Genomic DNA, 27,284 nt, shown 5'->3' with positions numbered 1-27,284 from the left:
TAAAGAGCTACAGCTGAGTGAAGGTACAAAGCTTCTGTTGTAGAAATCTGAGTGAGTCTGGGTCTGTAGATAATTTGTAGCTGCATTTTAGCCCAGAAAATTGTGCTGCAGGGGTGTTTAGTGGGTTTAGATCTGTGTCTGAAATCAGCTGGATAGGTTGAATGCAATATCTTTCTTGACCTTTTTCTTTGTTATGGCTACTGTTGGCTGTGTCAAGGCCAAAATATTGGTACATCCAGACAGGGAGACCATCCATTCCTTATTTCAAAGTAATATTACAAAATTCATTCTTTCATTGCCAGAATGAAAGAATGGCTCAGTCAACAAACCAGTCCTTTACAAAAATACAAAATAATGAAACTTTTAATTGATCTTTGTTTTCACTGTAAAATTTAGTCCAAATAAATCCAATCTTGATGTAAATCTGTTCACAAATCTTCCTTCAAGTGTCTTTTGGATTTTCTGAAGATCTCACTGTCCTGCAAACCTCAAATAAGTAACAATCCATTTAGGTTTATTTTAAATATTTTCTGTTAAAGGCAAGAAAGGACAGAATTTTATTAACAGAGATCTTTAGTTTTACATGTGTGACCCAGGAACATTTCTGGACAAATTTCATTATCTCTTCTGTATACAGCAAATGCTTGGTGCCTATGAATGCTGCTAAGTGTATTGCTGAGTTTTGATGGGCAACATGCAGGATTGGAACACGTAAACATTTTCTGAGCTGCTCTTGGAGCTGTAGAAAATGAAGCCTTCCCAGCCAAGGGGGAGGTACTGCAAAGAGGTTTTCTCTAGGCTTTAGGCAGGACAGGTCGAGGCTTTGAAGTCTTTTGAAGGGAAATGGAAGTTCTGCCTCAAAAAATTGAAGTGGACACTAATCAGCTCCAACACTGAGATCACTGCTGGAAGACTTCTTCTTTTGTATGTGGTAAAAGAGAAGACCCTAGGACTGATAGTGATTTATGCAAATATGACAGGATTTGCTACTCAGGGGGAGATTTGATGAGTGCCTGAATCTAAAGCCTCTTTTCCAAACGTGTCTTCATTTCCCCAAGTCCTGTCTGAAAAGAAAGGCATGTGTAACTGAGCTCAAGCACAAGCAATTTGCATTTATGCAGCATGTTAAAAATCAAAAGCTCCCAATACTTTTTAATAATTTGCATAGCAAATATTTCAAAGACTTTTAAAATGCAAAAGGTGGTAAATGCATTTGCAAAACAGCTGCAGACATTGTAAAGGAACTGCAGCTAGGATATGCCCAAGCTTCAATTTTTAAAAGATTGTGATTTTTTTTAGTTATTTTTATTTATTTTTTTAACTGAATAGACAACCTATGTGTATGGGCAAATATCTAGGAGAATAAACTCAGAACATATGTATTATAGAGCAGAAAAAATGTTTAAAATAAGTAAAACTGACTAATTAATATGAATTTTTATATTTTATTTGCTCAAGAAATGATTTCTTAAGTACCAGGAAAGACCACAATAATTGTCTCAAGATTTGCTATAGATAAAGCAAAAAAGTTTTTTAATCACTCATGATAAATTATAATGGTAGGTCCAGCATAGATGCTAAGAAATAAACAGAGAAATTTTTATCAAACAAAGGTAAAACTATAGAAAAATATGTTATGGCAGTTTTTAAAGTAAAAAACTGTATGTTAATGTTACTATGAACATTATGACAATTTAAAACAGTTCAGTTTTCTGAAGTTCTCTCACTGAATAATAATAAAAAATCTTCATAAAAGAAAATCTCTCTATAGTCAACAATATAATATTTTTCAACTGTAAAAGCAGTTAATTAAGTAAATAAAAAATTAATTAATTGAAAAAAGGCTTTTTCTTTGTGATTACTAATGCCTAACCTGTATAAATATAAAAAAAATCCAGTGATTGTTATTCCACAGTTGAAAGAGGAAAAATCAGTCGTGTGGACAAAATTTTTGAAGATGGGAAAGGAACAGCAGCAGTAATATGATAATACAAGAAGAGTGATGCAGTCAGAGGTTAGAACTTTGACAATGCACCAGCTTTTGAAAAAAAGTACAATAATGGTCTTGCATGTGATGAAGTGTAAGACAGTGTAATAATACATAGTACATAGACATCATGTTAAACTAAAAAAAGTTTCACTCAGCAACACATTCAGCTTCACAAGTATCTGACTTCGTGTTTTGATTCTCACCACTGCCAGTGAGGAAAAAGAATCCATTCTGGAAATCATAAGTACCACTGAGACACTGAAACCTCAAAAAAGGTTGAATATGATTTCTTTGCATAAAGGACTGTGCATAGAAAGATTACATAGTACATTTGGATGCTTCTAGAGTATACCAGAAAATTTTAAACACTCTATCTTACAGTTGTAGTGCTTTCAATTATTAAAACCTTCTGAGGTTCTTCATCTCTCTTCTTACCTCAATACTGTAATCAAGAAAATGTTCTCCTTCTGTAGATAGACATGCAAGCAGAAGCTATTTGATATTGATTCTGATGTGCCTGAGCTACAGATTAGAATTAGTTAAAACCATGTGCAACAAAGAGTTTAATGAATTAATTTAAAACAATTATGTATGGAAATTATACAGACAAGCATAATTTAAAAAGTAAATTCAAGTGTCAAATAATTTAATTGCATGCTTGAGGGTTTAATTGCATGCTTCAGGGTGTTTTAAACAAATGATAGAAAAAAATGTTAAGTGCTAACAAAAGTGGTACATCCTCTACAGCACTGCCTCTCATTTTTCACATTGTTCCATACTCCAATTCTAGGAAGACTGCCATGCTGTTTCAGAGACACTCCATAGTCAGAAGGGATTTGTACACATACAGATCCTTTCCAATACTGGGCCTTTATTTCAGAATTTTTAGTAAAAGAGTAAAGACTTGAAACAGGCACTATTAGTGAATCAACAGCATTAAGAATACACAGAAGTGATTAAGCATCCTCTAATGCATTTAGAGATTGAAAAAAAACCTCAGACAGCAAAGATATTTAATGCAGAACAATGGGTAGCAGAGCACTATGGGCATTAGAAATACGAGATCAGCTCTCAGGGCAGTCAGGCAGAATACCATGAGCTTGTACAAATATCACCAATGTGTCTTCCAGTAAGTTAATTTGGAAACAACTTCTGAACTGTCAAGCAAAATGAAAATGGACCAAAGGGATTTGCAGAATGCAAAAGCAATAGAGGTAGCTCCAAAGCAGTAGTAGCTATGAATCACCTTTGATTGACACCATTGCCTGTAGCAAGGACTTTTTGATTCTGTTAATTTCATTAACTACAATATTTAAAAATATGCTTTAGGAAACCATGAGGATACAATAACTAGTTCTGGGGAACAGTACACTGACTCATCTCCCACTGAAGTAAATGGAAAAACTCTGATTTACTTCAACAGGTTTGACCAGCTTCATGTCTGAAACAAACAAAATCTTTGACAGGCTTTCATGAATCATGAGATAAAAATATCCTCAGATTGAGGCTTTGGACTTCTCTGTATGTGAGATTTTTGACTTTAAAATACCAGGGATAGACCCTTCTATTTGACCTTGGACAACACACTAGTTGCTGTAAATATCTCACTTCCCTCCCCTGCATGTTGGCCAACATTTGGTGACACTGAAAATTATTTATGAAGAAGAGTGGCATGCCCCAACAGTCTTCCACACTCAGCAAGAACACAAAGCTCTACAGAAACCTCCTTTTGTGTTCTCAGAATTAAAAAAACATCAATCAAAATTATCTCCTCTAATAATAAAAGGACCCATCATCTGGCTAAAAATAAACACTGGAAACAAAACATAAAAACTGCAAACTTTAATTAGAAACACAGAAAATTGAACATGTCTGATTCAACCTTTTGGCTAGAGTTTCTGCCCTGAAAATAGCACAGCAGACCTTGGCTAAATGCTGGATTTGTTCTGGATTTGTTGGACAGGCATCAGGAGCACCCAGGCTTCTCAACACTGCTCAGCCCCCAGCCCAGGGCAGCCTGGGAGAGGCATTTCCCAGGTTCCCCTCACCCATGCACAGGAGGGAAAAGATGCTTGCTTTGGCTGATCCACTCCAGACACCACACCACGATTCCTGTCTCTTCCATCAGCTTAAAGAGCAGCTTAGAAAATTTGCTTAAGTCTTGGGTTAGTTCTTTTAGATGCTTTTGAAGACAGTAGTGTCTCTCATCCTTTCTTCAGCTGGTTTTTCATGCAGTCAGTGAAAGAAAGTGAAGCAAACAGTGGCTGTAGTCAGTAGGAAGATACTGTCCTTTCAATCAGAATTGCAGGAATTTTGTTTCCCTTGGTAGTTGTTGCAGGGCACTTGCTAAAATATTCCGGTTGTGACTGAGTTCAGAACTTCCTGTTAAAGGAGACAAATCTTTTCCTCTGACTTTAACTTATCATTCCAGATGATAGCTATCTCTAAGGTACCTGATATTTCTATCCATTTCATTGCACTAGTATATATGAAGTCATAAAGAAACCCTGCTTCAAATATGGGAATTTTTCTGAGGCTGGAGCTGCTTCTCTGTGTAGAGCCAAACACAGTGAGATGCCAATCACTGAACAGTGGGGCTGCTTACCATAATACAAAGAAATAACAATTGAATAACTTTCCTTAGCAATTTTTTTTCCTTTATGATGGGCATCTATTCACATTTCAATAGAAAGAAGTATAGGAGGTAATATATGGCAATTTAAAATGACAGAATTCTGTGTTACATTTTTTTCCCTGAGTTCTTTAGATGTCTCAAGAATTAATTAAATTTTTTTTTCATGATGGCCTTGATCTGCCAAGCATGTTGGAGGCAGTACTTTCATGAGGAATCTAAATGACTTCTTCTTTCAAGTATCTTGCATCCCTCATACATACATACGAGCACAGTACACAGAACTGATACTGATTTTATCCAACTTTTTCAAGCACTAATCTTTTCATAGCATGCCATTGAACTGGTAAAGAGGGACACACTTTTTAAAGTACTTTTGAACAATTGTCCTATAAACTTTTATATAGCCACATAATGGCTGACATCTGTTGATGCTCAAACTACTATGTCATGAATTTAAATCAGTTTCTGAATTCTTTTGTCCTTTCTGATGAACTCCTGTATCTGCCAGGTACAATTTGTACTGAAACACAGGAGTCTAGAGGAGAAAGGTTTTAAAATAAACACATAACCCAACTATTTGCTGGTCACCTAGAGCAGCATTGCTGAATCATATGGCTTCTGTGAGGCAACATGTGAAAAAAATGCTTGAGGTACTGGCAGACAGATGGTTCTGTCAGTGACTGTGTTAGCCTGGGTTAGCCAAGGATGGGTGACAGCCATGATCCCTAAACACACAGGTCTAGTAGGCTAGTCTTACTTCTCTTAAAGTGAGCTCAGGCCCTGTAGGCAGGCACACTTCATACCTGTGTAAATACAAAGGACAAGTCTCTGTTCCCTCTCTCATTTCTTTATAATTGAGAACAATGATAAAAAATCTGATTCATTTAAAAGGCAATAAAGATAGTTCTGTAGTTTCGGAGAAAAATAAAATAGGAAATAATTTCTAAAACTGAGATAAGAAATACACAAAGACACAAAATAGAATTAATTAAGAGGACTTTGAGGACCAAAAATTCAGAAAGGAATTCAAAATAAGACAAATGTAAAAAATGCTATCTGTTGGAATAAAAGTAATGATAACTGAGGTGAAAAAAGGATTTTAAAATGGGGACCTGGATAGTATCATGAAAATCTAAATAAGAAAATTTTAAAAATATGATAAAGAACGTTTTGATTAAAGCATAAGAAAATAGACCAAATTAAAGATCAGGGAAAGGATAATATACATGATTTGTGTGTTCAAATCAGCAGAGACCTGTAAGTTTCATATCAAGCATTCAAAAGTCTAGATAAACTAATCTGCAAAATATCAAGATTGTTCTGAGAATTTATGGGATATAGAAACTGGAACAGACATTGTCCGTCTTACTTGCTGTGTAGCTTAAATTCTCCTCCTAGAAATTATCAGTAAAAATTACTAAATTATCAATGCATATGAGAGGAATGATCTTTTTAGAGTTAGTCCAAAGCTCCGCTGACTTCTCTCTCTTCCCCTGCAGTGGCCAATAATGGGTACTCAGTAAGAGAATAAAAAAGGAGAATACTTAAAAAAACATTTTTCCAGCATACTCTTCCAATGTTCACTGACTAGTGGCTCAAGTATTCTTTCGTTTTGTGGTCTACAGTGGGTTTATAACTCCTTATTGTGCCTGGTTTCCTCTTGAACACCTGTAACCTTTTATCATGAACACAAAATGCAGCAAGGAGTTCTGCATCTGATGCACAGCTTCTCTAAGGAACCATATAAGGGGAAAAAAAAATTGAAATGCCTTGCAGGACTGATAGGAAAAGAATGTCAGAAAATCAGTTCTATTTGCATAACAGAACTCTTACAAGGATTAAAGAAAAGTGGGTGAGATGATAAACTGTGGTTTTGGGAAGTGATGGGTTTTGTCCAGTGAGTTTTCCACACGCAAAGAAAGAAAATAAGTTATGTGTACACAGAGCTGAAAAAAGGAGCTATATGTTGCTTGCAAACAAGCAGGGAGGTGGTTCTGATAGAAGCCTGAAAGGTTTTGATGACGGTCTTATTGAGATGAATGATGCTATCCCTTGTGGAGGGTTGAATAATACTCTTGAAAAAGTTGCTTGTGACATGAAGGGAGAAGGAATTGCAAGTGTCAGTGGGTGTATTGGTATCAGAAGAAAAGAATATGAAAAATCTTTCCAGAAATCTCCTATGGAAATAAAGTTCTGTGTGAGCACTTCAGGACAGAATTTCAAAGATATTGCAAATAGTCTTAATTCTCAGATCAGTTTCTGGTGCAGCAAGCTGCTTACCTCAGAGAGGTATGTGTAATTGCAGGTTGAGTGGTTTTAATTCTGAACTGAAGTGTAACTACACTGTTGTCAGTGGAATAACGCCAAAGTCCACTACCAGTTGAAGATCTAGTGCTTGTGTTTGTTTTGTTTTACAAAGAAAAAATGTAAATCATAACAGAAAGTTTAATAAAAGACACTCTCTGATAAGATTGCTAGGTGAAAGATTTGAAAAAGTGTCTTGGGATAGAGGAGTTCTGAAACACAGGGGATCCAAAGCAATGGTCAGTTTGTGAGTATTAATTATACATGTTCAATATTAAAATATTACTTATATATTAAATACATTGATGCATTTATGCAATAAAACCAGAGCTAGTTGAATGCCTAATGATTCCAGAATGGAATTCAGTGGGCTGAAAGTTCAGGGTGCTTGTTGGCCAGTGAGCAGCCATATGAAACCTCACTTGACATTCAAACTGGATCCTGCAGGCCAGACCTACAAAGGAATTTAGGTTCCCCTTTCTTTTACAGAATCCCAAAGATGCTTAAGTAGGGGTTGGGAGCCTGAAATCTTTGTATATCTTGGCTTGTATATGCAACATTTTCTATAGACTTGTGCACAAATCACAACCACGAAGGAACACCTGGGGAGGGAGAAAAAGGAACTGATCTCACAGCTTCATATGTTTTTTATTACTAGGTAACTCTTTCCATGCAGTGTATGTGTACAGAATGGTTGCCGCACTTGGAGTCTGGCTCCCAGGGAGGGCAGCTTACATCACAGAGTTGGGAATAAACAGCCAAAAGTTCAGCACTATTTAGTAAAACCCAGACCAAGCTACTTGATCTTCAGACATAGAAAATACATCTTTTGCAGTCTGTGGAGTACTTTATTAGCTGTCAGTAGATATGGCATGACTTTCTTTCCAATTTCCCATGGCTGCAGTGTGTCGCCAGAAGTATCTGTTAATTTTGAATATGTTCTGTGTTGGTGGATGGGGTGCAGGACAAGGTTGAAATGTCAAGAAATTAATCTGAAATGTTCTGGATTTCTTCCATGTTGTGGGATCCAGCTCGTACTGCAGGTGGTGGTCCTATAAAACAGTTGTTTTTCACAAATCATTCTGCCTTGTTCATTAATTTAATGAACCAGAGGGACATTTCCCTGCAGTCTTTTTTAAGAAAAGGGCTATCCAGACCAACATGTCTGCTCTCCACAATCTGCAAAGAGTTACACCTCCCTTGTCAATGTATATGTGAAGACAGAAAATTCATTGGGCATTATGGACCAGCCAGCTGAAAAGGGAGACCAGATCTGTAAGAAGCAGAAAGTGTTAAAGCCGTTTCTCATGTGAAAGTTAAGGTATTTCACTTCAAATTTCTGAAACTGCAAATTTGTCTCATTTTTAAAGCTCTATAGGACAGTTTAGAAAAAAACCCAGATCAGCAGTAATTAACATCTGCGGAGTTCATCTATTGGGCAGACTTTGTCTTGTTCATGAAACAGACACATTTGCACAGGTTAGCATTTTCAAAGATTCCAAACTGAAGGCTCCAGGCAGGACTTGCTAAAAGACAATTAGTGCCCTGGTTTATTTGATTTTTATGGTTTTTTGGTTTTGTTTAGGTTTGGTTGGTTTCTTTGGGTTTTTGGGGGTTTTTTGGGGGGTTTTTTTGGTTTTTTTTTGGTTGCCTTTTTTTGTTTGTTTTGTTTTGTTTTGGTGTTTTGTTTTTTTTTTTTTTTTTTGGTTTTTTTTTTTTTTTTTTGTGAAAGGTTTAGGGGTTCCAGCAGTTATGTAGTCTGAAATCAGAGCAAAACTAACGTAACCCATTTTTATTTTTTGAGGAAATGATTTAGAGAAAAAGTGCTATCTAAAAAGGTGCACCAGAAAAATGATTGGATCTTGGACCTAGAAGCTCTTGGTGAGCACCTTCCCTGCCCACTGAGTTACCGAACAAGTCTTTCTGCAGTCTCTCCTCTTCAGCCCTCAGTGTTCATGTAAACAATCCAGTGCTGATTGAAGAAGACAAAAAAGGAGAGACATTTAATCTAGATACACCTGGGAAGTGTGAGAACTGATTTGAACCGTTCAAACTGTTCACATCACCAGGTCCTGCATACCACAGGGCAAATGTTCTTTCTCCCTTCTCAGTTGCACCCTGGCTCTGAGATGATTTCAGATTAAAAGCAGAGTGTTTCTGTGGGCTATGCAGAATTTGCTGCCTTAGCAGATTTACTGCTTCTCCAAAGGAGTCTTTAGAAGGGACATTTCAGATGACGTTCTCCAGTGGTGCTGAGTGTGTGCGTGCTAATAGTCCCCGCTGCCTGTTCTCACTGGCAAGGAGTTAGAACAACTTTTGACCCCAAAAATGCTGTAAGGCATGAGTTAAATGATCATTTTTGATTCCTACAATTTCCTGACAAACAAGGGCTAACCTATAGCTTACAAATTCAGATAATTCAGCAGGGAGCAGATACTTGGAAAGAAGAAATGATAGATGAGATGGGACATAGAGGAGCTTTTGTACAGCAAACCAGATAAAACTGTGTTTGCTCCTGAGTGCCTTTGTGTTGTAAGGTCAGCTCTTTGGTGGAGAGAAACAATACTGGCACTTAAACAAGATTAAGAGCAAGAGGGCATGGTTGCAATCCAAGTTTCGGAGGGGTGGACAGTACTTTGAGGAAGGAGAGGAATTAGGGACTTATGAGAGAGAACGCTGTAAGCAAGCTAAGGAAATGAAGGGCAATTTAAAAAAAAAATTGGCTGACTATGAGCATGAGCTGGCTATTTAAGAAACTTGGGTTCACTTTTACTTGTGCCAGGTACAAACTGTTTCATCTGCTGCAGGGAATAACTCTAAGATGTCACAAGATGAAAACCCAGTGTAGTTTGGAGAAGTTGGAAAACTTATGTAAGACATTATTTTATTCCTTTAGGATAGTCTAAAATCAGGTAGTTATTCAGCCCCTGTCTGCAAGGTAGTTTAGTTCTTGAGGAGAGACAAAAAATGCCCAGACTACCCTGAAAGAAGGCTTTCTTTCCCTTCCCCTCTGCTATTATCCCATCCATTGCCTTTTCTCTACAATTGCAAGTCTTTGTGCAGCTAGTCAGCGAAGGTGATTGGGAAATGAATAAATTTAAAAATAAACCTTCTTCTGAGTTAGTTTTAACCTGGATTGGTTTCCTGATCTGGTTCATAATGCAGCCAACATGGCTAACAGTGTCTGTATCTCGCTTTACGGTCGCAGTCTCTGCCTTCTGTGATTTGCATTAGCCTTGCAGCTGCTGCACGTGTGCTCTGTAGGGCTCTCAGACCGCACTAAGGAACACTGTGCTATGGAAAGTGAGGGCTGGGTCTTCCATGTGGGGAAATAACACTGTATTCAACTGGAAATGTTTTACTGGAAATGTGTCCATTGCCATCATTCAGGCTAAGCTTACACAAAATAACTCAGTGACTGAAATGTGCATGCCATAAAACTACCTGTGCTAATTTCAGACTTTTCTGTGATTTCATGACTACTATAAATGTTCTTATTCTCATATAGCATTGCCAATTAATGAGCTTTATAATTCTGTTCAGAAACTATTGTGAAGCATTCTTCCTTTCCTGAAGAGTGGCCCTTTCTAATGGATCTTTCTAATTCTCAGAAGAGAGGTTTGAAAATAGTGAATACAAAACCTATAGTTTTACTGCATTTGAAAAACCATTTTATACTCATTACCACTGGACTTTACTTTTTCTGTTCTGCTATCAGTCTAGCTGCACAGCTGTGCTGTCTCAAATTTAATTGTACTCTAATCCTGCAGTTCTGCCCATCTCCTCACCACCTCTAAGTCTCTGCTTAAACTCTCCTTTTCTCTTGACAGGTCTTAGCAAGTTCTGCCTTTGATCTTTCTTTCTTTCTTTCTTTCTTTCTTTCTTTCTTTCTTTCTTTCTTTCTTTCTTTCTTTCTTTCTTTCTTTCTTTCTTTCTTTCTTTCTTTCTTTCTTTCTTTCTTTCTTTCTTTCTTTCTTTCTTTCGTCTCTCTTTCTCTCTACTCACTCTTTCATTCTCTGTTTTTTTTTTTTTTGTTGTTTGTTTTTTTGGTTTTTTTTAATTAAACATATGACATTATATTTCCTCTTCCTTTTAGCTTGGGTCTCTTTCCCTGCTTTGCAGATTTATCCTTAATCGTCATGGACACAAACATGCTTCATGTGTTCTTTTCTGCTTACATCCTCTTGCCCTCTTTCTTCCCAGTTCTTCATCTCCCATGTGCCCATTCTCTTCCCTGTCTTCCTTTCCTTGACCTCTTGGTCTCCTCTCGTTTGTTGTTTTCACTGTTTCTAGTCTGTTCTACTTGCTATACCATATGCTAAATATCTCACATCATAAATAAAACACTTTTGACTCCTTCCATCCCTAGGTACTGGCCCATCTGCAGTTGTTCTTTCATCTCTAAGCTTTCTGAATATGCTGTTTACACTTTTTCTTCCTAGAGCTTTTCCAATCTGGCTTCCATCCTCTGCCCTTAAATGAAACCATTCTTTCCACAACATCTAATGGCATCTACTTTGCCAGATCTCAGACTCACTGCTATAACCGTAACTCCTCTTGGCCTCTCTGCTTCTGCTGTCCTTGAAATCTCTCTGGGATTCATCAGGTCTGGCTTTCCTTGGCTGCTTCTCTAATCATTTCTTTAATACATCCTCTGGAGGATCCTCCAGTTCTTGGTAAAGAAATTGAGGGTTTTTAGCCTTGTGTAACTTTACCCACAACCAAAAACTTCCTTGTCATCTCTTTGTTGAAGATTCACAGATCTACCAATATATTTCTCCCCTGTCTCCTTCAGTTCTAAATAAACTTTTAATCTGACACCTTTATAAATGATTCACTATTTAAACTTAATTTGGCTGAATGACAGATTTTTCTACCACAGACCTTTTCCCTATGTTCTTCTCACTAACTGTGGACTTTAGTGTGGTTGACATCCCTACTCTGATTATCATCTAGATCCTCACAGCCAAGCAATATATACAATTGGCAAAAATGTAATCCCCAAGACATAATGCTTCCTAGCCATGCAGGTTGCTGTAACTCTTATCACCAAATCAGAGAATCACAGAATAGTTTGGGTTGGAAAGCATCTTTAATGGTCTCGCTATGACCAGGGACACTAATTAGATCAGGTTGATCAGAGCACCCTCCAACCTGGCTTTGAATATTTCCAGAAATGGTATACCCAGCACCTTCCTGGGAAGTCTTCTCCAGTGCCTCACTATCCTCACAGTTAAAAATTTCTTTCTAATATCTGATCTATGCTCTTTCAGATTGAAGACATTACCCCTTGTCCTATCACTGTGACCCCAATTAAAAAAATTGCCTTTTCCTTCTACTCTTCTTTTTTCCTGACAAACTAGTATATTTTTCTCAGCCCCTATTGGTCCCCTACTGTTCATTCAGGAAGCAGGAGAAAAAGCGATATCCCTACTTCAAAGTTTAGGGATGTTTCGTGTATCTCTCATGTATCTCTGCCTTCATAGCCTTCAGTTATATTCTTCTTTATTCCATCGATAGAGCACTACCTACTGTCAGAGTCAAAGCTCTTTATACCTACTTCCATTTGCCATATATTATGAACTCCTGCTCCCCCCGTTAACTTCCCAGACAAGGATCCTTGTGGTTTTGACGGCCAAATTTCCTGTAAAATATCTGTAAAGCTGTCTCATTGCTTTGCTTCAAATCCCTCTCTAAATCCCTTTCCTTTGGGAAGCACAGTTAGGCAGCTTAAAGTGATGATACTGAAGTCTCAGGTTTTCTTTCTTTTCCTTTGGTTTATTCCATTGCTTACCCTAGATAACCAGTGAAATTTTTTTCAGATACTTTCATCTTTTTTATTCCATCTATATTCACTACATTCTAATTGTAACATCTATAAGAAGCAGAAAAAAATAAGTCACAATTGCACAGTAGTTAATATTGAAGATTCTATGACTGCATGAAGCTTTTTGCATTTGTGTATGTATATGTATATATATATATATATATATATGACTGGCAACACGAGGTGGGAAAGGCAAATATTCCACATCTTGATAAGTAAAACTTTAAAATAGTGGGAAATTTAAATGAAAATAGAATGGACACTGTCATATACCTGCTGTCAAAGTATAGATTTTGTTTTTATCTCAAAATTGAATATCTGGTGCTATATACATTTGTGTTTGTGTACATATCTATCTATCTATCTATCTATCTATCTATCTATATATATATATGTATGCACACACACACATGTGGAGATATGTATATATATGTGGATATATATAGCCTACTGGATATTCTACTTGGCTGGTAGTATGTGTTGAACTTTTGATGTACTCTATGAAAGGTGGAAAAAATATGTAAAGTAGTTAAAGTGGTGTTGACTGATGAGTGAGTAGCTCTTAGTAAAAGGAGATAGTGTTTTACTCTGCCAAGTGAAGTTATCCTTTGTGTGGGGCAGGCATTCTGAACCTTTTTTTTTCACTTGGTGTGTGGTCATCCTGAAATGCCTTAGAAATGTCTAGTTTTCTTCTTGTGAAGCAGATTTGTTTTTCTTTCCTTCTTTCTTTCTTTTTTTCCGTTTTGGTGGATACTTCATTTTCCTGGTAGGGAGCTGTTGTCTTGTGGATTTTAAGTTTTTAGAAGTAATATGTGTTTGAGCAGGAAAGAGACAGATCCTCAGATGTTAGCAATTGGCAAAGCTATTTTGAATATGAGGCTTATTTGAAGATATTTGTCATGATACTTACGTACTTCATATAAATTAAAAGCCAAAAATAATTTATTATTTAAATTATTAAATAATATTTGGAGAAGAATAATTTTGCTTTCAAAACCAGGATTTTAAAAAATAATTTTCACAAATGCCCACCAGAAATTAACATAGTTCTCTTTCCAGTTATGATCAAATTACATCTTAAAGGAAGCTTTTTGGAATGTTACATTTATTAGGCAGCCCACAAAAAAATATACACAAATGCATCTGGATTATCTTTTTGCAGATGAAAGTCCTATTTTAAAATATAAAGGTCTGGTCTAAACTCAAGGGTGGGACCTTGGCTACAGAGGGTCATTCCAGATTGCCACACCTGAATGACATTTTTTGTTTGCCTGTTATGTCCAAGAGCAATGTGTTACGAGTTGCCCACAGATGGACAAATTGGAAGGCTCTTTCCTCACATCCTAAATGGGCTTCATGGTTGCAAGATATAATTCACCAATGGTTTCCTTTTTAAGAGCAGAAATTAAATCTGTCAGCACTGGAAAATGCCACAGTTATGAAAGTTCCATCCAAATTGAAAGAAACACAGCAAATGGGCTATAAGGTTGTTAAGAGCACTGGAGAGCCTCCTCTATGGGAAAAATGAGATTGGTATGTTTATCTTAGTGATACAGAGGCCGAGAGATTTAAAACCTCTCCCTCAGTGCTCATGGAAAGAGGGCATTTCAGGCTATTTCAGTGAAAGGGGAGATGAGTGCATGCCAGTTCTGACGATATTTCTGCTGCGATCAAGAAAATGATAGTGGCTGCGATCAAGAAAATGATAGTGGTCAGAGCTTTCAGATGACAGTCATATTAACCTAAAGAACACAAATCATGTCCAAGCCCTATTAGATTCATTATGGGGCCTATTACAGTCCTAGAAAGGTATGTTCGACTTGCTTCTGTAACAGTCATGTGGATTTGCTGTTTCAATGTGCCCCTTCTCATCCTCCATCCTTATAATAACTTGCAACATATGAAGGTATACTTTATTGATCTTTATTTTTAAATAAAGATTTCAGGGTGTTCATGTCCTCTTTACTTTCTAAGGTAATTTTACATGGGAGTTTAGTAAACCTTCTAACATTAGAGGCTAATGGCCAGCTCAATGACCAAGGAAAACAATGGTGGAAACCTCAGAGAAGGTTAGGAGAGTTATTACTAAAAATTGAATCTCTACATGAGTCTAAGAAATAAGTGCAAACTGACTCTAAAAATTAGAAGACAACTCTCTGAATACCACTGAAAATGCCACTGGCAAGAGACACGTCTCTAAGCTGTCTTCAGACTCCAGAGTAAATAAATAAAATATTTCGGAGAGAAGAGGGCTGTATATGTTGGCAGTATTTCCTGACTTTGTGTGTAAAACCAAGCACGATTCGAACTTCCACTAGGTAAAGACACTGACACAAGAAACTCATTTAAACTGGTCAAATTCTAACAAACATTTTCTGTGAAATTTTGGTGAGGTGGAGTTTGCCAGAAGTTTTTCCAGGAATTAACAACCTCCAAAGACTGCAAACACTTTTTCTTCTGAACATCTCTAGCCAGAATCTTTCTCCAAAACTCATAAAGCAAGAACTTGAGAAAACCTGCCTGAAAAGCAGTCTGCTTTGTAGAAATATAGTAAGAACTTGCCAATCTTTGAAGCCAGAGAGAACCTAAATAAAGGCAGGGAAGACTTTGTGCGCACTCTGCTTCCCAAGCACTATGGAAGAAAATGAACAAGTTTTAAACAATCCACTGGGGGACTTGACCTTTTTCTATACTTCTTCTTCCAACCTCCTGATTTCTCTACAGGAAAGTCATATAAATGGCTGATCTTGGTTCATCTCTATTTAAACTTTGGGCCTCTCTCCCTCTCCTTTGGGCCCCTCTACCTACTCCCTTTCCCCACTCCTAGCCCTTGGTAATCAAAACTTGGCTTATACTCATTCCAACTCACCCCCCAAAATCAAACAAATAAAACACCCACATTCAGTATGAGATCACATTACTTGGTGATGTCAGTTCTGGTGTTACCTTACACTTCTAGCTGGTCAATTATCTCTTTGGAGCAGTTAGAAATGTTCTGTTGGCCGATTGACTCAGTGCTACAATTTTGCTCACTTCCAGCAAGCCTAATGGATGAATGGCGCTGAGCACGTGATCTTGGAAGAGATGCACTTGCCAAGATCTCTGGCAAGAATCAGCTCTCTATAAATCTCAAGAGGGAAAATTGGTCTGTACTTCGTTTTTTGTTGTTATTTTTTTGGTTTTGTTTTTGTTTTGGGCTTTCTTTTAACACAAGAAGGAATTAAACATAGTTTTTAACTCATTTTAAACTCATTTTTAACTCATCATTTTAACTTTAGACACTGCCTGTGCACAGTCTCAATAAGGACAAGGTTTGTGAGAAATGGGATGACATTTTGTTGCATAATTTTAAATTGAATGATATTTACATATATTTTTTGCTAAAAACAGTGCAAGGAGCATGCATTCTTGGACGAGATTAATTTTTCAAAAGTTCAAAACTTGGTGAGCACAACTACGTTAAATGTCCAGTCAAATTTTTTAAGAGGAAATTATCTAAGAGAAAATGGTCTTTTGTGCCTATGCAGTCATTCATGTTCTCTTGACATTGTAGACCTTAAAATTTTACCACCATCTCATGACACCTGATCTTTGGCATGCTTTGATCATACTTTCAGAAGTCTTACTAAAGAATGGTTAATTCTGTGGTGCATGAAATTTGCACAATACTAACTTTATTTTTCATCATTTTTTTCTTAATGGAACACATTTTTACTATTTTGCAAGCCATTCGCAAGTTATTGCTTCATGGTTGGTTTTAAAATACAGTTAGGAAAATCAAAACAAGTCTTGATTACAAATTAATTATGCAGTGAAATAAATTAAAATACAAAATAAAATGAATTAGCTTCTCAAGTGAAATGTTTAATCAGTTTCAAGTGTTCTGAAGAGAAATGATAAATGATATAGCACCTTTTACAGAAAGTCTTAAATATGTTAAAAATTTTGTAGACTGTAGCTGCATAAATAGTTACTGTTAATTTAAAACAGCTTTCAAAGTACTACAGCTAGATAGGTTTTGGCACAGCATAGTTGATTTTTTCGTAGTCTATTTTTTCTTTATTTTCTTCTTTGCCTGCCATCCCTATAGCTTGTATCTAACTCTGATTTATCATCAAATCATGTATGAGAGAAGTCTTGACCTGTTGGAATGATATTCCTGAACCAGAGTTCTGTATGTAGGCATCTTCAGATCATCTGGACTCCTGACCATTCAATTACAGTGCACTCAGGCATAGCCTTGCCCTCAGCTAGACCGATGACTTCACTGCACCTGACAGGCACCTTAGTCTATTTGTCCACGTGTTACTGAATTTTTTGTCCCAGTTAGAGGTTCTCTTGGATAAGGATGACCTTGGTTTCTCATTAGTACTATTTCAAACATAACGTGATTTTGATCCCTTTGAATCATTGTTATAAAATTAATAATGATAATAACAGGAGTAACACAAATAGAGGTATATCTGGGAAGTAATTAGTGTGGGCAGACATGGGACCTTCCTTTATTTTCTATTGAAGTTAATTTTAGTATTTTTCGTTCTCAAGTTTTTTTCCATCATTATTCTAAGAATTATGTACTTTATCTCCAGTCAAGTAGCAATGGTTCCAGGCTGCTCTGTGGAACACTCAATCTACAGTCTAAGCAGTAGGAGGTTCAATACTCAAGGACAGTTCTGAAGCACAAAGCTATAGGATCACTGTTTGTCAGAGTTACATCCCTGATGGTCTGAGTTCTGTGCCAAAACCCAGTTCAAGACTAAGAAACAAATAACACCTCCAAAAGAAATCTGTTCAAATCCTCAGGACGCCTGGAATCCCTTTGGCCTACCATCAACATTTCTATTTTACCAGCAGATGACAAAGATTTTTCTTGTCTTTATCATGAACAGATCAACATAAACTCCAGTCAAAATTTTTTCCCATATTCCTTCATTTCCATTTCATTTCTGAAAGCTATTACCAAAAAGTTGTGCTACTTCCCAGTTAAAGACTACTCGATGCCAGCCATTGAAATGTGAAGACTATGTATATGCTAAATGAAAGAATTCTATGTGTTTTGACATCATCTTGTCTATATTGAATACCTAAGTAGTAGATACCTGTAGTGAAAACATCTCTCATTTCCTTTTATTCAGTGCATATTGCTGAAATATGCCCTTTATGTAATTTAGTCTTAAAGATGAAGTTCTTTCATTCAAGTCCCTTTGTGGTAAATCTTTACAAAACCTCCCAAAGCCTGTCAAAAGCAGGATCTTGAAATTGCAGTTAAAATTTGTTACAGGTGCCAGCAAATAGCTCCTAAATGAAATTAAGGATATGGCATGCCTTCAGAAGAAATGAATTCTAAGACCAATTCTATCAATTGAATCAATCAATTTTCCTTAAAACAACCTTGTACCAAAGATCTGAATTATCTGTGGGACTCGTGAGAGTTTGATCAGCAGCTGTGCTGGGGAGCTTAGCCCCAGAACACATCAGAATGACCACATATTTCGTCGCCTTTTCGATCAAAGGAAAGCACTCACTTATTTGACGTTGCTTTCCCACAATAATTGCATGTTAGAGAAAAGCAAACCAAAGCATCTGATGCCCTAAGTGAATAGGCACAATCAAAGGACAGAACAAACAACGTAACATGCCGTTCCACCTCAAATGCTCTTGCTTCCCTCCTTTGCTCTTTTACTCCTCCAAAATGCCTTGGAACATAACCATCATTACACACTAAAATGATTCAGAGAAATTTTCACCAAACAAGGAATAAATTATGAAGACCCACAGTGAGAGTGCCTATGTTATTTCATCCTGTGTGGTGGCATGCACTATGGCCAAACATGTCAAACTGTTGCCTCTCAGAATTTTAAACTCAACCAGAACTCTAGTCTATGTCTCTATTTTAGTATCTCCTGTCTCTTTGACTGTCTCCCTTACCTTTGAATTTCTTCTAGTTATTTCAGATTTTTCAATCTATCCAGTCTAATCTGGATTTCTTGTAGATTGTAGAGCTACTTTACATAGAATTTACATGGCCACATACATAATATTTTAGGATTTAATGGCCAGGTGACCCTTGTGTTACATTTCCCAAGGAGTCTCTGAAGAGTTAAGAGCTCTGGCGTTGTCTGTAGCGCAGAGGAAAGGCTAGCCATGGATTCCAGCATTGCTTTTTATTATGTTGCAGCTGTACTGCACTCAATTCTACTTGGACAAATTCCTGAACAAGAATCTATTTCCCTCACTTCACTTTTGGAATAAGTACTGTTTTGGTTTTTGGCTCGGCTTTGAAGCAATGTTCTTTTTGTCAGTATTGAAGGAATGAAGGGTATATTTAAAGAATAAACTTGGGATGTGTTTGGTGATTTTGATTTAGGATGTAGGAATAAGGTTCTCAAGGGATGGAAAATTTGAATTCTAAAAATAATGAGCATCTAAAGTTTAGTGGAGGTATTATTATTGCATTGACTCATATGGGCCTTGCTTAATTTAATTGTCTCTTTAGGAACAGGGAATTTATTTACAATGCAACAATATTTATAGCAGTTACAATTTATAAGTGCTTTATTCCAGTAGCTATTTAAATAAAATTATTAAAATTCAAATATAATATGTTGGTTGTCATACCTAGAAAATCCATTAGCCAGAGTTTAGTTTACTGCAGTATTTAAACACTGATGCAAAATCACTCATTCACTTGTGTGATTTTTAGCTGGGTGCAAAGCCTGAATAAATTAAGTTTTCTGAATATGTAGGACCCTTTAATCTATCCAACTGTCTTTTTTTAAAAAAGACAGTTCTTGACTGCCATTTCATTTTTGAGACCTCAACAGAGTTAAACCTCAAGATGCATGAGATTTGATGTTTCTCAAAACATTTGATGCTTTGATTTAATAGGACATCCATAGGTTGCTTATCCCATCCAATCCCTGCACTAAGAACTGTATTAGCTCCATGGTCCCAGGGGGCACTCTACAGCAGAGTCAGGTTTTGGATCTAAACATTTCCTTTGTAAAATAGCAATGTGGAGAGAAAACAGCAGTACAACACAATTATAGCTTAAAGTTACCACTTTGTTCATTGCCTACAGGCTTTTACATGTATTTAGTGGTATGCTTCACTGCTGGGTGAAAGTAATTCATACAGAACAAAATCTTCCAAAGACGCCGTTCTTCCAAGAGCCGTTCTCTAGTTGCACTGTGGCTTGCAGTTATGGAGTTGGAAAGAAGAAATTTTGACAAAATAGCAAAAATAAAGTAGACCCTGAACCAGAAAAATCAAAGGAAACAAAGCTCATTTTCTGACAGGGTGAATTATTGACCACTTTTGCCCATAATGCATAAAGAAGTTATTTCAGATTTCCTTTGGAAAGGTCAGCTTTCAGAATTAAATCATCTTTTGATTGATGCCAGTAATTTATCAGACAAAGCCCTTAGCAGAAGGTGTGAATCTCTAATTGGACAGAAGAAATCAGGCATTTCATGTGAGACTCCACAGACCTCTACTTGTAACAAGTATACATTGACCAATGACTTTCACTGGTGTGTTTAAAGACTAAGTTTTGGGCAATCACCTAATAGCAGGTCAAGCAACAACTCACTTCACACAGGCTGGCCTTTTGCATTGCAACACCTGTACAAATTAGAAAGCTCTCCCTACCATGAGCTACACAATATCAATCCCTCACCCACGTTTATTTAAAGAGAGGTATTTTGGTCTGCAAGCACAGTCACAGCTTCAGCAATCCCCTTTTCCCTCTTTCTCCTATAAAACCATTAATTTGTATTATCTTCACTTAAATTATGTTGTTTTCCAGGAAAACAGAACATTTTATCTCTTTCTAAATCAGGAGAATAAGAATTTGTTACTGTATCCCTAATCTGACCAGTGCTGCTAAATTGGTCAATTTATGTACCTTTTTGCTCTCTTAGACACACTTTCTTCCCAGAAACAAGACTTTTTATAGAAAAAGAGCACAAAGCAAATGGTTCATTCCACTTTCCTGCCTGATAAGATTTTGCATTAAGCACATTTAAAATATTCTTTTATTGCTCTATGGTAGATTTTAGACAAACACATTTATTTTTGTAGTGATCAAAGAGATATGGATATGTTTGTCATCTGTTACAGATCTAGAGGCAATAGAAGGAAAAGAAGACTCCCCAAATCACATGAAGACGTTTCTGCCCAGTTATGTATTCTTGGCTAGGTTACAGCTAAGGGGCCCTGGTCTGGCAGAAGTGGCACTTTCATATACTCAATTTCATGACCACAAACAATAAGATGAAAAGGTCTGCTCTCTAGGTGCCAAGCTAAGCATGCACATTTTATACTTCAAGTCCTGAAAACTTCCCTGAGACTTATCTGAGTGTCCTGACTCTTGCATCAAATATGAAGTTCAGTGGCTATTTTGCCACCTGTGACAGACCTGTGGATGACAGGTCAAATAATGGAGTGTAGGCACTGGGAGTATGGTGTGAGAAAGCCTGAGGGAAATTGCACTGCCTCCCGAGAAGGTGTGAAAGGACAGGCTTAAAAAGCAAGGAGACTCTGAATTGCTGGTATGTAGCCAGGAAGATGAAGCAAAATGGCACTTTTTAACATTCTTTTCCCTTTCTGCATAAGGATAGGAACTAGCGACTCAGTCAAGACTTCAAATAACCTTTGTTCTGCATTTGGGTAACTCTTTTACTTGTCTTTTTTTCTGATAGCCCCATATCTGTAATGCAAAGATTGATGTTGGAGAAGTACACCTATTTGATTCACTGTTTATGTCATGATGATGGCATGGGAGTATTTTAGAAATCACACCATACACGTTGGGTCACAGGACTGAGCATGTTTATGAATATGTCTTCAAATAAAGAGATATTCATTGCATAAGATATCATACATGCCCCAAGCTGCTTAAGAGTTGAAAAAGTAGAATATTTTTCATCTGGATAAGGAGCCATATTCACAGTATGAGATAGTTATCATATATAAAATTTCAGAGAGATCAAAATATCTACCCACATGCTTATTTTCAGAGCATGGTTATGAAATATAAGCTGTCTTCACTATCTTTTTTGTGTTGCAGTGTGTGCATGTCTTTTATGAATTTCTATCCTATTTTTTCATACTGGAAACAGGACTTTTAAAAATGACAGAGGAGTTTTCCCTTTTTTTTTAATTTCAGGAAATATACGTCTTTAAAAGTAGATTTATATCGATCTCATTATTCAAAACATTAAAGACCTCAAAAGCTTTGAGAAATTCTGTTTAGAAAGCTGCCGATAAAATGAGTTTCATAACTAATATCAGTTTTGATACGAATAAAGCTGTTGAAGACACTGCCAATCATTCATTCTCCTCCAGTTCAAATGTAGATCTTTATAGGGATGACATCTCACTACACTGACATCTGGAACATAGCAACAAAATGCTGCTGGCTCAGAGAAACAGGAACAACATGCAATATTCATTGCCAAATGTCACTTAGCAACATAATGTGTAGAGTGGGGGAAAACTCATATCAGCCATACCCTACCTCTCCAAACAAACAAAAGCTCCTTGTAAGATGTATTTTGAAAAGGCAAACTATATCATTATGATACCTAGGAAAATTTTCTGTTCAAAAGACACAGAAGAAAAAAGGATCAGGATACAAGTTCTGGTTTATTCCTTCAGAGAATGGATACAAGATACAGTTAGCCTTTGCAATGACAGCCCCCCCAGCCCCTTGGAAGAAGGGTGTTCTGAGTTAAGAGGTGCAGCTGCAAAAACTCTCTGGCATATTGTTGAACTGTTGTTTAACTTAAGTTATATAATTCCAGAGTTATATACCAACCAAGTAAAGCTTTTTGGATCTCCATTTCTTTTCTTAAGTGCCCAGTCACCACCCTTTTCTCCTGTGAGTGCCTAAATATTTATGCACTCCCTGAATTTGTAAAGAGCCTGAAGTCCTGAATGGACCACTGCATCCATGTGCCAAGTGCAGTGCAGCACAGTTTGGAGGAAAATCTGTAGTTTTCAAAAGTAACAGAGTTGCATCAATGTGTTTCTCAGCTTAAGTAGATTCAGCATTTTGATTTGGATTTTTACCTGAAAGACACGGGGAAAAAGAGAAAAACGTACAAAACACAGCAAAAATTTACCCAAGGAAGATATGCTAAACCAACCAAATACTTACATGCATTTTCTACCAGAAATTTTTTTTCAAACTGTATCTCTTCTATCTTGCCTTGGGGTTAGGCATCTTTGCAGGAACAGTGAAGAAGACAAGAAGTTGGTTCGCAGAGGATCAACAACAAATACTTGTAAAAGGTTGGCCATTAAAAGTGGGAAGAGTTACAAAGTGTTACGACTGACAACAGTTTGCAGTTTTATTATGTTTGTTTAGGGATTTATGCTATATAAAAATGTCAGTTCAGTCTTCCTATTAGGAAAGACCACAGGTTTATGCTAAAATAAAAGTCCCAGTTATCCAAAGTCGAGGCATCACTAACACAATATGATGTGTTAAAGCATAGGAGAACCTTGAGGTCCTGCAGAGATTGGATGCAACTAAGTAACCTAAAGAAGCAGTAATAATAACATCTGGTAGCAACTAGGGGCTGAGCAGTTAAATGTTTGTGAGAAAGATCTAGAAACACTTGTCCAGTGCAAGAGGACTACGTGCTGTCAATGCAAAACAGTTACTAAAATACAAATGTACAGTTGTGTATTGGGAATTTGCAAAAAGTTAGACAAGTATCAAAGTCATTGACAGAACATCTGTGGGAAATATTAGTTTGAGTGCTCTATTCAAATCTGGAGAAATTTTTCAAGACTGATGAAGAGGAACAATGAAGAAAATTATTAGCGAAGGAACTGAAGGAATATGGAGCGGTCAACACAATTTAAAAATTATTTTGGAATACCAAAAAAAATGTTAAGACATTTTGCATTATGAATTTTACTTTGAAATTACAAGAGAAGTGAATTAACTTAAAGTGAATTAATTTAAGTTCTGCAACAGCATAATTGTGGAAAAAGCTTAATTGGTGGTAAGGTGGAGGATGATCTCTTTCTGAAATGTAAACTTTGATAAGAACACAAGACTTTCCTTTTGGTTGTAGTAGTCATGCCTGAAGCCTCTCATAGTTACCTCACAATAGTAAGTAACACAATAGCTTTCCTAGTTAAGGAAGCTGTAAATGTTGGCAATGAAAACGTAGAAATTTGTTCATTACAGTTTGGCAATCATCCACATTTCCTAATTTTATGACAACTCTCCTATTATTGTTTTGTCATTGTCACCAGAAACCAGGTCAAAAAGTAAAAAGAAAAGCTGAATGCTATCATGACCTTGAAATTTTATTTACTGAAACAGGGCACTCCTACTGAAAGACTTTGTATTAATTGTGCATTTCCTGACAAGCTGCATTTCACAGATGTGTCCATCAGTTCTTGTCCAGATCATATAGATTTATCAAGTGGAATTTCTTAAAAGTAACACTTCAATAAATCAAGACCTTAATTAAAGGATGAGCATGAGGTGAAGACCCTGGCCCTAAGAAATGTCTCAGCTTGTATGAAGAGGGGATCTGGTTCCATACAAACAGTTTGAATTCAAGTTTTTTAGGCCTATTTTAAACCTAGAAGGAAACATCTATGTGGGGAGCTTTCACATAATTTCCTCAAACAAAAGAACAAATTTCCATCTCAGTTTTCTTCAAGGACTGAAAAGAGGATTGCCCACAGTATTTTCTCAAGTGCAAAGTTCTGGGCCTTTAGGTTCCATTGGATATTCACATTACACTCCCTGAGTCTCATTTAGTTCTGTACTTTGGTAATGTCTTTTGGCACATATCAAATATTAAACCTGCTATTTCTTCCATCTCTTACTGGTTTAAACACTCAGTCATAGGCAAGAAAATACCAAAGGATAAATTCTTGAGAGAATCTCAGTAAACATATAAGAAAATAGATTCTGATTTTGCATGACCAGCAAATACATTAGCACAGTGATCAAATTTTCTGGTGGGAAAAATATCCAATTAAACTGAAATTTTTAAACAAATTTTTTTAGTGTCTATATCAATATTACTTCTGAACTTCATTACATAGCAATTAAACATCAGTCTCAGAAATCTGTGAGTCCCTGAGACTCTTTAGAAATTGTTTTGAGAACAGACTCTTAGAAAAACAAAAACAAGGCCCAAATTGAGATAAATTGTTTCACAGATACTTTGAGGCTCTGCAATGATTGATCATACTCTGGGCTTATATAAACTTATTTTTCAGCTTAACAAGAACTTGTAGAATGTGGTGGGCACAAAAGACAACATGAGATGTTTTCTTTGGATGGTTACTTGCCATGTGATGAGGATCAAGAAACACTTCAACAAATAGTGTGAGAAGGTCTACTAGATAAAAATCTATGGATGCAATTGGATAGTCACCTGAAAACTATTTGTGAATGACCAAACACTGCAGATCAGACCCACGAATTTGAGCTTCTTGGCCATAGAGGAGACATTGTTTGTAAGGGCAGTCACAGTGATGAAGTGAAGATTTTCTTAAGAAATATGGACCTCCAGAAGTGTTTTAGGTTTAATTCTAGTTCTTTTAATTAAATTTTTTATCATCTTCAACTTTACCTCAAGGAGTTGATGTCCCTTAATGATAAGTTAGTAGTTTAATTTTAAAATATAACAGGGTCCCCCCCTCCATCCTGGTATATTAAGAGTATACTGGAAGTAACTGAGTACACCACGGAGCATAGCAGTTTCATTCTTTAAGGTTTTCACTGTGTTGAAGTATTTTTGAGAATGGTAAGAATTAAATATAATCTTATGTCGGGATGCCTGAAGAGTCTTTGTGATCTCCTTTAAGGAGAGGCTGTAGCTTCTGTGTTGTAGTGATGCAGTGTCCTGCAGGTGTTTTTGCACACTCATCATAACACTAAGAGTGATCAAAGAACAGGGGCACTGTTGGCCTGGCACTGTTCTCTCCTCTCCTCTCCTCTCCTCTCCTCTCCTCTCCTCTCCTCTCCTCTCCTCTCCTCTCCTCTCCTCTCCTCTCCTCTCCTCTCCTCTCCTCTCCTCTCCTCTCCTCTCCTCTCCTCTCCTCTTTCTGATAAAGTCTGGAGTACAGAACATGTGATAATGAACTAGACTATTTTAAACTCTGAATTTTGCTTCCTCTTCTATTCTCGCACATCCCAGTTTCACCCTGGTGGTCAACATTACTGCTCTTACGTGCTCTTTGCCTGTAGCAAATAATTCCCTTTATATATATTTTCTTTAAATATTCTTTTTCCACAGGTCAGGGCATGTGAGGGGAGAAATCTTGCTCTTTTTTAAGTGCCCAAGTGGCTAATTTAGCTTCACAAATTTCTGAGAGGGAGCTCAGTTGAGGTCATTTAAAACTTGAGTTGTGTTTTCTTTTGTTTTATTTCTTTACAGCCTCATGAAATTGACTCCAGACCGTTTTACTGCACCTGGCAGAAAGCTGTAGTTGCTTTCCAACCTCTATCTGGAAATTAAGGTCTTCTCAAATGAGACTGTTCCCTGTCAGATTTGTGTCTTTAATAATGTTAACAAGAGCTCTGTTCCCCACTCTCACTGTACTGGCCCATGGCTGATTCCCAGGACTGCAACAACATAGTTTTGTTCATTCTTCTTCCCTTGGATGATTTAGACCCAAAAGGATTCTGTTTCACCATTCATTCTGCAGAATACCACATAATTAACTTAAGATGGTCGCAACTGTTTTAACCAATTTGATCATATGGTGACTGAACTGTGTATATTCTCCAGCACCTTCATTCTAGTCATGAGTGTAGGCCCACCGGTTTTTGTTATAATATCCAGTTTCTCAACCCATGCTACTACTAAAGCTCTTTTATTTTGTTGTTCAAACTGGTTGCATTTACTATGTGAATGCTTCAGTTGGGCTTTTTAAAATTAATTCTTATTGTATAATTCCTGTGGCAGACTACATGCTTGCATAGTAATTCTCATTGGTGATTTCTTTCTGCTGGTAATCTTCCGTTGCCTCATAGTTTCTTATCAATTTTCATGTATTCTCTATGTAATTTCCCTGTACGTTGAAATCAAGTGAAGAAATTACATGAGCTTGTCCAATTTATCTCCTTTTGATTTTTTGTTACGAGTTCCTCTGAGCTACAATGCTGGACCACAGAAAACTGTGTGCCCTGTTGCATAGGTGTTACCCAGTAAGATAAGGGTTCTCTCCAAGAAGGTGTCCTGTGGAGGATTTTGTGAACAGCTGGCTAGCTGAGAAAGGTCACGGCGGCATAATACCATTAGTTAAACAAGAAGGAGATGCAAGCATGGGAACTAGCAATTAGTGTAAGACAGGGATGCTGTGTCCTTGGTACAATAGTAGGATAAGGAGGATGATGATCTTAGGTTAGAAATATGAAGAAACACAGAAAAGCTGTAACAGTATACCCACAAGAATGTAAAACTAGGTGCAGCTGGCGGATAAGCAACTAACCAATAATGAGCTCACTTTTTGCAATATGTATTAGTCTCATTAACACCAAT

The sequence above is a fragment of the Motacilla alba genome, chromosome 5, assembly GCF_015832195.1.
Source record: "Motacilla alba alba isolate MOTALB_02 chromosome 5, Motacilla_alba_V1.0_pri, whole genome shotgun sequence".
NCBI classification, from domain to species: domain Eukaryota; kingdom Metazoa; phylum Chordata; class Aves; order Passeriformes; family Motacillidae; genus Motacilla; species Motacilla alba.
This window is presented reverse-complemented; position numbering follows the sequence as displayed.